The sequence below is a fragment of the Tachysurus fulvidraco genome, chromosome 3, assembly GCF_022655615.1.
Source record: "Tachysurus fulvidraco isolate hzauxx_2018 chromosome 3, HZAU_PFXX_2.0, whole genome shotgun sequence".
NCBI classification, from domain to species: domain Eukaryota; kingdom Metazoa; phylum Chordata; class Actinopteri; order Siluriformes; family Bagridae; genus Tachysurus; species Tachysurus fulvidraco.
In genome coordinates this window covers 28,333,178-28,345,677 of record NC_062520.1, presented here as the reverse complement: position 1 = coordinate 28,345,677, position 12,500 = coordinate 28,333,178, and the positions used below count along the sequence as shown (strand labels likewise).

At 36.4% G+C, this 12,500-nt stretch overlaps 1 protein-coding gene across 4 annotated transcripts in view; it reads right to left on the bottom strand.

Annotated features, from left to right (window-relative positions):
- zbtb7b (zinc finger and BTB domain containing 7B) overlaps positions 1 to 12,500 on the bottom strand; it is a 25,583-nt gene that overhangs the window by 11,318 nt on the left and 1,765 nt on the right. The window lies entirely within an intron of this gene.

Sequence of the window (12,500 nt, the reverse complement as noted above, 5' to 3'; positions counted from 1 at the left end):
CCTACAGGTCGTGTTCTGAATGTTTATTTTCTGACAATAGGTCACCTCCTTAAATTTAAATTGAAAGCTAAAGACTCTTCCATAATCATGAAAGACTCTGATGCTTGTGATGAACGGATGTTTACTCGCACAGCACACATGCAGCACTGTCTGTCTTCCTTCTTCTTCACCTGGACATTGTAATCATTTACAATCACACCAGATGAGGATGGGGTCCATTGTGAGTCTGGTTCCTCACCTCTGACCTGCTTATTACATCTGAATCTGGATTTCTATAAAACTGCTTTGGGACGATGGTTAAAAGTGACGCATCGATAAAACATAAATTGAATGTTCAGTGTGGAAAGTGCTTGTAAACACACACACACACAAACTCACACACACACACACACACACACACACACACACACACACACACACACACACACACACACATAAAAGTCACCAGTATAATATATAGCATGCACACTAGTCTAAGCTATTTTTGTGTATTTGTCTTGTATTGTTTTGTGCTGTCTGTCTGTTCTGTCTTTTGTCCCAGACTGTTGCACTAGGATACACACCATGTACTGTGTGTGTCTGGGACAACTTACTTTAAGTCCTTATCTCTGTGTTGTTTTATGTAGCACCATCGTCCTGGACAAATGTTTCGTTTCATCGTGTACAAGCCTCAGTTACATATATGGTTGAAATGACAATAAAAGATATCTTTAGACAATTTCTAAAAAAAAAAATAAAAAAATAAAAATAAACTCTCAGCACTCTTCCATTTATAAAAAAAAAAAAAGATTATAAAAAAAGTTATTTAATACCTACAAAACTAAATGACATACTAAAAAAAAATAAAAATAAATTCTAATTGTAGGTAACATATACTTCTAATAAATCTGGTTCAAAATGTTTTTGTGCTAAATTTTTAATCACTAAATAATATGCAGGAGCAGGACTAATTAAAATAAATCTAACTGAAATGAAGAATGATCTTAACACGGACTCTACGCTTATCGTGATGTTGGAGATAAACATCAACCTGCATTCACTTAACACAAAGTGAAGTCAGTGCAGCTCTGAGGTGGTGAACATGGAGCTGTTAGTCACCACAGACTGAGGAAATCAACAGAGTCGAAAGAGCAACCAAGCTGTGAGAAAACCTTCGTACAGTCACATTGTTAAATGTTTATATGGGTTTTGTTCAACAATGTAAATGACCGTAAGATTAAAAAACAGGATATATATATATATATATATACACACATATAAAGGATGTTAGTGTATGAAGTTATTCACAAAGCTCGGATTCACAGTTTCTGTTTCAGGCTTTAAAAAAGACACAGATATAGTCTTTATCCGCCTCTGCAGATCGGAATATTTTTACTTTTGACACTGTCTTTCAGAAGATGGGAAGACTCACAAGAAATAGTTGCTGATATCACACACACACACACACACACACACACACACACACACACACACACACACGGTTTTGTAGACCAAAGAATACACCCACAAACTGTAGCATCCAGAAATGAACAAAATTCTCCTGAACCTGCATACATATAGACAAATCAACTCTAACAAGAGGAGCACACACACACACACACACACACACACACACACACACACACACACACACACACACACAAAAAAAAAAAAAAAAAGCTCAGAAGTCTAGTGTTTGTTCTCATTTTCTCTTCGAGACGTTTTTGGTCTTCCTGTTCGTTTTTTGTGTCACACACATCGTCTGTTATCTCTGAAATACCATCAGAAATTAAAAAGAAAATCGACAATAAACACCTCATAACTTTAATAATAAATGGAGTTAAATGTTTACTTTATGTCTTTTCATTCAGACTTAACGTATATTCACGTCATGCTGTGTGATGGAATAGAATTTTATATAGGATTATATAAATGACAAATCTCTGCTTGTGGGTCAAAAACATGATCATTAATCTCATTAATTCTGTTTTCTAGTGAAATAAACATCAGTCACCGTCAGTAAACATGTGCTTTAACAAAGATTCAGGGCAACTACTCATTTATAATATAGTTTAAACAATTAACTCAGTAGTTCATTTGTTTTCACTTAAATAACAATCTGTAAAATGAAATCAACCCACAGATCACGGAGAATGTTTTTTCCCCATGTTTTTATGATGGTATATTTCCAAACACTGTCGATTAAAATGATTTTATAAATTAAAAATAATAAATTTTTATTATACAGACTTCATTTATAAAAGGAACAGAAAACGGAACCAAATCTAAATAATAATGAAAAACAAGAGACACTATTTTAGCACAAAAGATGAAAGAATGGTGAAAAAATAGCTGAAGTTTTACTGTTAAAATGTTAACGTTGAAATTACAAAGATAATTAAACAGAATTTTCTCAATATTTTTATTATATTATTATACGATATATATAATATCTTATATATAACATCATATTTCCTTGATGACTTTTAATGTCTGGTTTGATATTTTATAAATCTCTGGTAACGTTTTTATACTCGGATTTCACATTTAATCAGTAATCAACTAAATAAACTTGGGCACAAATGTAGCTAAATGAATTAGAGCATGTCAGCAGGGGTGTGAACGTTTGAGAATGTTTCTAAAGAGAACTACTAAATGACCCGTGGTGGTTTTAATATCCAAGTTTCAGTCAGAAAACAACATTTAAATGAACATGGATAGAAACATGAGCACTGAAGTGTGCTAAGACCTGAGAACATTATTTTATTGCAGTTTTTTTTTGTTTTTTAAGCTAACACTTAAACACACATCACCTAAACATGTTCAGTGTTTATTTAGTTTTAAATATTCGTCTGAAAATAATCGAGAGTAAACGTAATGTTTAAAACGACCAAAAGGAAAGTTAACTCCAAATTATTTGAGCAAACTATAATTGTAAGTTATAGTTATAGAAAGTGAAAAAGCTCAGTTATGGACACGTGATGATGTACACATTATGCTAAACTATATCACAATATTAGCATCAAGGCTAATGGGTCTGACCAGCTTTTAAAAATACATTTCAAGAAAAACCAAGAAAATCAAAAGTAACACACACACACACACACACACACACTCCTGACTCAGTGTTTTGTCTGTTTTTTTTCAAAAATACACCTTGCTGATTCAAAAACTGAACCACCAAACTAAATACACACTTCTATTCCACACACATACATCCGAAACATCAGCGAAGTGTGACAAAAAAGTGTGTGTCAGAACGGATATCACCCTCCCACTGCTTTCTGAACACATCATCATCATATACACAAACACACAAACACACACAGTGTTTAAATTTATCATATTAATGATAGGATAACTTTTTAATAATTTCAAATGATCTTTACTGATTTAGGATATTTTTAAAGGTCAAACAGTGTGTGCATGTGTGTGTCTGTGTACGTGTGTGTGTGAGAGAGAAAGATAATTCAGGGTGTAACTGCGGTGTGTGTCACTACATAAACGTAAACAATGTAATTACACAAAGTTTCCAGGGAAACAGGAAATTTCAGGTAAATGTGAGTACAATAAAGTATTCAGACACACACACACACACACACACACACACACACACACACACACACACACACACACACACACACACACACAGATAAACACCTTTACATTTTTGCACTAATTGACACACACTAATACACATACACACACACACACACACACTAATAAACACACAGATATTCATTCAGTAATAGACACACATTACCACACACACTAACACACACACACACACTAATAAACAAACAGAGATATACACTTTTATATTTTTGCACTAACTGACACACACGTGGTGTGTGATATATACACACAATAATACACTGTATACACACACAAAAATATACACACAAACATTCATGCACTGATACACACACAGACACACACACTAATACATACACATACACACAAAAAAACACAGACAGATATTTATGTTGGCTTTGTAGAAGCCAACATTCTGTTTTCTTATTTAAGCTTAGCCAAAAAATGTATCAAGAGTAACTCCTCCTAAGGCTTTTGAGCCACATGCACCAAATTCGGATATGTTACAGATCCTGGTCTGAAGTTAGTTGCTGTTAATTTTCTAAGCGATCCAAGTACTGGTACTTCTGGTACTGGGTCTCGAAATGGCCTTTTTTCCCCATAGACTCCCATCATAAACTTTGGAGGTTTATAACTCGGCAAGCTTCCGAACTGTCTACACCAAAGCCAACATCAAAGTTTGTCGGGACGAACTTTACAAATCTAGTCACTCTTTGATATTAATGCACTGGCGCACACACACACACACACACACACACACAGAGAGATATACACATTTGCTATTTATGTACTGATACACACACACACACACACATAATATATATATATATATATATATATATAAGTACACACACACACACATATATATATATATATATGCATGCATACCATACATACGTACAAATGTACATATATACACATAGATATATATATACTCACACACACACACACACACATACAACCACATACGCACGAACAACCACACACATGTACAGATTCACACATGTACAAGTACACACACATGTACAGCTACACACGTACAATCACACATACATAAATTTACACATGAACAACCACACGCATGAACAACCACACATGTACAGTTACTCACATGTACAACCACACGAATGTACAACCACACACGTACAGATTCATGCATGTACAACCGCACGAACATACAACCAGACGCATGTACAACCACACACATGTACACATACACACATGTACAGTTACACATGTACACATACACACATGTACACATACACACATGTACAGTTACACATGTACACATACACACATGTACAGTTACACATGTACAGACACACATGCACAGTTACTTTGTATCTATGTATGTTGCCAGGGACGTGTCCCTTAGTGTCGCTTACTCATATACACACATCCAGTCCAACACACACATACATACAACACATACAATGCACGCACACACACACACAATGCAAACAGACACAGTGTGTATATGGTCAGGGACTAGTCACTTAACCCTAGTGTCACAAAAACAGACTGCTAAAATGCAGAAAGGTACATGTCCCCCAGCATCACTTACTCACATACACTAACACACACACTTACTTACACATACACTCAAGCACACTGCGCATCCGTTTTCCCGGTAGGTTGATGAATGGAAACTTAGAGTTAGTGTTCAGACTGCACCTGTCTCATTGCACATGTTTCATTGCACCTGTCTCATTGCCAGTCTGCTGCTCATACTTCACATACATACCCCACGGAGAAAGTGTGTGTGTGTGTGTGTGTGTGTGTGTGTGTGTGTGTGTGTGTGTGTGTGTGTTCACTTGCTAACTACGTACACACAAGTTACACACAAAATGCCATGCATTGAAAAATCCTTCCACAACAGGTATCTCTCTCTTTATCTCTTTGTCTCTCTCTCAAACACAGCATATGATATGTTTCAATTTCAGTTATTGGAAATTCTGCGTCATCTCTCTCTCCCTCTCCCTCTTTCTCTTTTTCTCTCTTGCTCACACACACACACACACACACACACACACACACACACACACACACACACACACATATTAGCTCTTTACTTGCATGGTCTCACACACACAATGTGATACACACACAGAGATATGTGACAAAGGTCAATCTAATAGAGACAGTCAGAGTGCACGACACAGTGTCTAAGACCTTAATATGTTCTTAATACAGGTTCATGACATACAGGGATCTTCAACATAGTCATAAAGTCACAGCAATGTAGTATTTGCTATAAATTTCTTAGACCCTGTCAGGTCAGTTCTTGGAATGCGCTTACTGATTGCCTACTGAATCCAGAGACTGTTCCGTATGATAGAGAACCATGCTGGTTTTCCAGTGTTCAAAGAGAGGGAGAGAGGAGAGGTGGGGGGTGGGGGGCAAGAGGCAGAACACAGACGATTACTTATGCTTTTGCATTGTGATGATTAAGGAGGTGTACAATCTGTGCTACACTAGCATAACTAAGAGAGAGAGCCAGACGGTAACAGACACATCCCAGATTACCGTAAAGCAGCCATAAATTTATGTCGCCCAAATATTTGAACCCCGCTGTAAGTTTGACTCCTTCTCCTCCCCGGACCTGCCTGGTCAATTGTGATGGACAAATCTTTTGCTTTTCACTCATCTGAAAGTCACTTAATGCTGATGAAGACGGTCCTGTTTCGATAGCCAAAAGTTCACCATAAGATTATTGTGAATAATAAGACACAGACACCTGAAAATGTTAGTAGATCTTCTTCTGGATAGACTTAAGACTGCAGTTGCTAAGACTGGTTATGTTTAAGTCTCCAGCACTGAACCCTACATAACCCGATGAACCCTAAACTCTAAAGAGGCTCACATTTGGTTCCTCTCAAAGTTTTAGTCGCCTCAGGAAGGATTCCTTGCCATCGTTGTCTCTGGGTTGCTCGTTAGCGTTAAATTTAATATATAATTTTAATTTAAAATGCTCTGGATTACTATAAAGTTACTTCATGAAAATGTCCAGTGATAAATGTGATATGCAAATAAATGTAACTGAAGTTCTTATGCACATGAGGTACGGCTAATCAGCAGCCTAATACAATACATACAGTGAAGGACTATGATGGCAATTTATGCTATGGGGCAATTCTCCGCAGCAGGGAGAGGGACAGGGATGGGGTTAGGTTCAGGGTTATGGACAGGGTGAGGGACAGGAACAGGGAGAGGAACAGGGACAGGATTAGGTTTAGAGGGACAGGAACAGGGACAGGAATAGGGAAAGGGAGAGGGATAGGAACAGAGATGGGAACAAGGACAGGTAGAAGAGAATCTGGAAGAAACTCCAGATGGCACACCACCACAGACAACGCTGCAGAGGCTTCAGAATGAGTCTCAGGATGTCCTTCATTGCGTAAACCAAGGTCTTGAACTCCATAACCTCTCTCTCCCGAGGCCTGAACACGGTAGTTCACAAGCGTTCACCATCCAATCTGTCTGAATTTAAGAGGATCAGCCAAGGAGAGGGCAAGAATTTACCTAAATTCAGGTGTGAAAGCTTGTAAAGACTTATTCAAACACGGAAGCTGAAATTACTGCCAAAGGAGCGTAGTACTGAACAAGAATCTTAAAATTTATCTAAATGTGAGATTTAGCATTAGCAAAAATCCATTTAATTTTCTGGTCTTTAGTTGAGATTATAAAATCCATTCGATTTATTCAGTGATGTTTCTGTGTCTAGATGTTACTTCCGGAGTTTTCTCAGAGCCTTCACTCCGTTACATGTGCAAGGCATTATGTGTAAGACAAAAGCAGCTCGCTTGGCAAAAATAAAGAGTAAAAGTGTGAAAACTGAGAAGTGATGTGGAAAGAGTTGGTTTACAGACACAGCAAGAGAGAAAGAGAGAGAGAGAGAGAGAGAGAGACAGAGAGATTGAAATCTCAGGTCTGAGATTTGAGGAAAAATCCTAAAAACAGAACGGTGCTTCTCTTCTCATTCTAAAAACAGACGAGTTCTTCGAAAACACACAGAGGTGGGATGAGTGGGAGAAACACAGAAAGATAAAGAGATATATATAGATATATATATATACATATATACAAAAAGAGAGAGAGAGAGAGACAGAGAGACAAAGAGAGAGAGAGGCAGGAAAGCGTGGTTTGAGGGGATGAAAAAGGGGGGAAGAAACTGCAAAGACAAAGAACTGGGGTGAGAGTGGGAGAGAGAGACAGGAAGCTGCAGCATGTGTGCACAGGTGTGTGTGTGTGTGTGTGTGTGTGTGTGTGTGTGTGTGTGTGTGTGTGTGTGCGTGTGTGTGTGTGTAATACAAACAAAAATCCTACAGAGATTTAAATCAATCATTCCTAAATCAAAAAGCACCCGGTCCCAAATTCAAGATTAAATATTCCTGATCCTAAAAACCGTCTGAGATTCGAGGCAGAGTTCACACGTTACAGATAATGAAGAATACTTCTGTTATAATAAATTAAACACTGTAGAATGGTGTTGGTGGTGTGTGTGTGTGTGTGTGTGTGTGTGTGTGTGTGTGTGTGTGTCTAAAAGCAGCCAAATAAAGGGAACACAAACATGTAGTCGTATCTCGTACTGACGCCATTTTACAGCAACACAGATCCCTAACTACAGAATAATATCTGTTCTGTAATAAATAACTCATTTTCTGTAACAGAACACAGTTTATACCAATTCTAAACATTACATAAATATATTAAGTTTTGACACACCGTTTTTATGGAATAGAATGATGGTGTTAATATATCACAACACTGCATTTGCTTTGTGTATAAACTAAATAAAAAAGTCACCATGTAAACATACTAAAATTCTTTAAACACAAAGTGAATTATAACATCTACATATACTTTGCATGTGGACCTATTTTATTTACACACACAATGAGAAAACATGATTTAATTAAAAGAACATTTTCATAAAGCACCAAAGTTTAATGCCATTTTTCTGTGATTTTTCCAGGATGTGGGACAATATGGTGCAGAATTCAGTAATGTGTGCGCATACGGACTTCACCACTGAATCACATAATCGTATGTCACAGCATGTGTGCCAGTAAAGACTGTGTGTAGGAGTTTGTGTGTCTGTGTGTGTGTGTAGGAGTTTGTGAGTGTGTGGTTTTAGCATTTCATCTTCAGTATCTGCTCAGCACTTTCGCCTCTGTGGGAACTTGAGAAGAAAATGTAGGACTTTTCTTTCTCTCTCTTTCTCTTTGTGTGTGCGTGTGTGTGTGTGTGTGTGTACAGGGTGCTATTACCCTATACACAGTTTTTGCAAGATTTTGCAAACCAACTGATCCTCATCACTTTCCTGTTTCTCCCTTTTTCCTTTTGTATCTCTGTCTGTCTTAGAAAAATAACACTTATGAAGGGACGGAACTAAAGTCATACAAATTAAATAAGAGAACTATTTCAATCTGAGAGTTTATTCACATTGGCTCTGCTCCACCTTTTTCAGGTTACCAGTACAGCAGTTATGTTCAGACCTACATAGGAATAACATTGATGAAATGTATCAGTCAGGATTTAGGCCTCATTATAGCACAGAGACAGCACTGGTTAAAGTGGTAAATGACCTGTTACTGGTCTCTGACCAGGGTTGTGTCTCTTTGCTCTTATTATGACCTTAATGCAGATTTTGAGACAATTAATCATGTTATTTTACTTGATAGACTACAACATGTTGTTGGTGTTAAAGGGACAGTCCTTTTCTAGCTCTGGTCTTATTTGACTGATCGCTATTGGTTCGTAGATCTAAATGGGGACCTCTTTAAACATAATTATGTAATGTTCTGTGTTCCGCAAGGTTCTGATTTGGGCCCATTGCTTTTCTCCTTATATAAGCTACCCCTTGGTGCAATTATTCATAAACATGCTATTAGCTTCCACTGTTATGCTGATGACACACAGCTATTTGTTTCAGCTAAGTCAGATGTGAGACACCAGTTCAATAAAACTGAAGAATGTGTGAATGACATTATACAGTGGATGCTTACTAACTTCCTCCTGACAGACAGAAGTTCTTGTATTAGAACTTATGCAGCCAGAAGTAAGTTTTCTGATTCCAGAGTAACTCTGGATGGTCTTTTTGTGTGCAGCTTTAAATCATGTAGAAAAACTAGTCTATGCCTTTAGAAGTTATTCCAGAACACGGCAACAAGAGTAATAACTACCACATCACTGTTACCTGATACCCACTACATTCTTAAATCTATTTCATATTAATTATAAAATAAAATAAAAAGACTCATAAATCATGACTTTATTCGTACAGGGACTGACAGTTTTCTAACAGCCTTCAAATAATTCAATTCAATTTATTTGTATCACACATTGTCTTAAAGAAGCTTTACACAAGTATAAAAACATTACAGAGTAAAAATAACTTGGAAATTTTACCAAACGGATTTGGAATACGCTGACGTTTTTTTCAATATTCTTTGTACAGATTAAATATTTTTAATTTGTTATTAAAAATTCCTTTCTAAGGCATTGCATCATATTTTTCAGAAAGAGCACACTGGTCACAGTGATCTTTCATGGAGAACCTGAGTAAACGTTTCATAAAAGGACAATGGATTGTACTCAAGAAGAGCCTAAAGTGAATATGGACCACATGCACCACATAATAACTGTTATAAAAAGCTCTACGGTACCTATCAAACTACATCAGCCCCTACCATGCACCTCTCCATGGTCCCTCAGAAAGAGGACACAGAAGTTTTGAATTAAAATGAATTATCTAAATTGCCCAGGACAGAGACTTATGACAGATTAATGTAAATGTGGCTCCCAGTAAAAATTCAAATACAGGAATTTCACCTAAAATCATTAACATGTTAGTTGCTAGTTTTATCTTAACATTGATATTGAAGATATTTAGTGTATTCACCCAGGAAGGTGTGTGTGATTAAACCATTAAGCTTGAAAAAGTGAAAAAATAGCTCTACAAACACCCCTGTCTCCAATGCCAGGTCTGTCCATTTATTCCATTCAGATTTGATGAACGTGGATTGACTGCCAGCTGTCAAATTACCTGTCCCAGGAAGCCCTTCACCTTCTGTGTAACTTTTTACTTATGCTGACATAGTTAGACTTACTAACCATTTATATACCTTACTATATACTGTATTCTCTGTGTTCTTCCTCTCTCTACAGACTACACCTGATGTCTGTTGAGATGCTGTAGCACATGGACACTGTAAAGATGGCTGTGGTTGGGCTCTAAACTACTGTAACAATTGCTAAAAATTGTTTACACTCCAGTCCTGATCATTATACATTATTATAATCCCACTCTCTGGTGTTTATAATGATTTATAAATCCCACTCTCAGTATTTATAATGATTTATAAATCGAACTCTCAGTATTTATAATGATTTATAAATCGAACTCTCTGGTGTTTATGATTTATAATCGAACTCTCTTTTGCTTATAATGATTTATAAATCCCACTCTCTGGTGTTTATAATGATTTATAAATCGAACTCTCAGTATTTATAATGATTTATAAATCCCACTCTCTGGTGCTTATAATGATTTATAAATCGAACTCTCAGTATTTATAATGATTTATAAATCGAACTCTCAGTATTTATAATGATTTATAAATCGAACTCTCAGTATTTATAATGATTTATAAATCGAACTCTCAGTATTTATAATGATTTATAAATCGAACTCTTTGGTGTTTAAAATGATTTAGGAATCCCACTCTCTGGTGTTTATAATGATTTATAAACCCCACTCTCTGTTGTTTATAATTATTTATAAACACCACTCTCTGGTGTATATAAGGATTTATAATCCCACTCTCTGGTGTTTATAAGGATTTATAATGTTTGTTTGTTATAGTGTGTTTATAATCCCACTCTCTGTGTATATAAGGATTTATAATCCCACTCTCGGTGAATTTAAGGATTTATAATCCCACTCTCGGTGTATATAAGGATTTATAATCCCACTCTCAGTGTATATAAGGATTTATAATCCCACTCTCTGGTGTTTACAAAGTTTCTTCCTCGTGTCATCTAAGAAAGGTTTTCCTTGCCCCGATAACCACCACTGGCTCGCTCATTAGAGATAAAATGAAATCCATTTACAAATTTACAAAAAGTTTCTACAATATCCAATTTTTTTAACAAAATTGTACTTGACTAGTTTGGGTTCAGTCAAAGTTGTCAGTATAACAGATCGGAAAATTAATGAAAATCTGTAAAACCAGTCATGTGATGGGTGTTTAACATGCATGTGACTTTTGTGTGTGTGGGGGGGGGGGGGCTGGTGGTCAGTTGTCAATATGACTGAAAGTTGAATTAGAAAAAGGAAATGCCAGTTCACTTCCTCAAATAGGACAGACAGCTCAAATGATGCCCTCCATAAACATTCACAGTCTCACACACACACACACAGAGTCTCATACACACACACACACACACACACACACACACACACACACACACAGTTCCCCTCTGTTTGAGTGTGAAACTGAAACTGGTTGAGTGATTGGGGAATTTACATAAAGCCCTACACAATGACTAACACACTTACAGGAATGTGTGTTTGCTGACCAGAACATCGCAACATTCTGTCAAAAAATAAAATTGCCTGAATCTTAAAAAAAAATTAAAATAATCATTCTGTATAGAAATAAACGAGAGAACAAGAAATAGGAAAATGCTGCCACTGAGCATTTATATACTCTCTTTACAAACAACAAAATCTCCAAATAATCATCAAGATGCATATTAGTAATAATCCCATTTGCCATCAATAATGGTTTAATATCACTAGCATTAACGTATCTAAGCCATCAGTATCAGTAGCTTTGTTGACTGGCTAATAATCTGTAAATAATCCTAGCTTTTTCATAGAATTAATTCATTCATGTAAATAATGTGATTAGAGTAAACTG